This window comes from Brassica napus, unplaced genomic scaffold, assembly GCF_020379485.1.
Source record: "Brassica napus cultivar Da-Ae unplaced genomic scaffold, Da-Ae ScsIHWf_303;HRSCAF=494, whole genome shotgun sequence".
Classification (NCBI taxonomy): domain Eukaryota; kingdom Viridiplantae; phylum Streptophyta; class Magnoliopsida; order Brassicales; family Brassicaceae; genus Brassica; species Brassica napus.
In genome coordinates, this window is record NW_026016282.1 from 26,428 (window position 1) to 27,449 (window position 1,022).

Consider the following 1,022-nt stretch of genomic DNA (forward strand, 5'->3'; position numbering starts at 1 on the left):
GTTCCAAGAGCAGCAGACATCAGAGCTTTAGAGAGAGAGTGTGCTAGAAAGAGAAGAGAAGAAGAACATCAAGCTCAATTGCAGAGACTGAACATTGACATGGGAGACGTTCATCAAGAAGATGCAGGCGTCAATGGCGCTAACAACAATGGTCCACCTAACCAACAGCGAGCAGCTCGATCCATTGGCACGTACGACCGTCCAAACATTCATGGTCATAGATTGGGAATCCGAGCACCCGCTGTGGCAGCCAACAACTTTGAGATCAAGTCAGGACTCCTCAACGTGATCGAGAACAACAAGTATCATGGCTTGGCTCTAGAGGATCCATTTGATCACTTGGACAGGTTCGACAGCTATTGTGGGTTGTCAAAAACCAATGGTGTGTCCGAAGATGCCTTAAAGCTCAAGCTTTTCCCTTTCTCTTTGGGAGATAAGGCACGTCAGTGGGAGAAGTCTCTACCCAGCGACTCCATTACCACTTGGGATGACTGCAAGAAAGCATTCTTGGAGAAGTTCTTCTCTACTTCAAGAACTGCTAAGCTGAGAAACGAGATCTCCAGCTTTCAACAGAAGGGCTTGGAAGGTTTCAGTGAAGCCTGGGAGAGATTCAAGGGCTACCAAGCTCAATGCCCACACCATGGTTTCTCTAAGGAGAGCTTGCTGAGCACATTCTACCGTGGTGCTCTCCCTAAGTACAGAGCCAGGCTGGATACAGCTAGTAATGGGTTCTTCTTGGGGAGAACTGAGGAGGATGCAGAGGAGCTGGTTGACAACATGGTTAAGAGTGATGCAGTCTACAGTGGAGACCACGACAGAGGCAGTAGAACTGATGATAAGCAGACGAGGAAGGAATTGAAGGCTCTACAGGATAAGATAGACATCCTCATTGCTGATAAAGCTACCCAAGAGCAGCTGCACTTTGTTGGCAACCCAAGCCAAGAGACACCAGTTGTTGTCCATGAAGTTGAGGGTTTGGAAGGTCAGGAAGAGCTGTGTTTCATCAACAACAATGGTAGCTG

General features: G+C 48.0%; 1 non-coding gene across 1 annotated transcript; it reads right to left on the reverse strand.

Moving 5' to 3' along the window:
- Positions 1–540: 540 nt before the first annotated feature.
- Positions 541–647, reverse strand: LOC125602925. The gene has a single exon (XR_007335105.1). It is a non-coding gene; the product is annotated as a small nucleolar RNA R71 (small nucleolar RNA).
- Between the last annotated feature and the right edge of the window lie 375 nt (positions 648–1,022).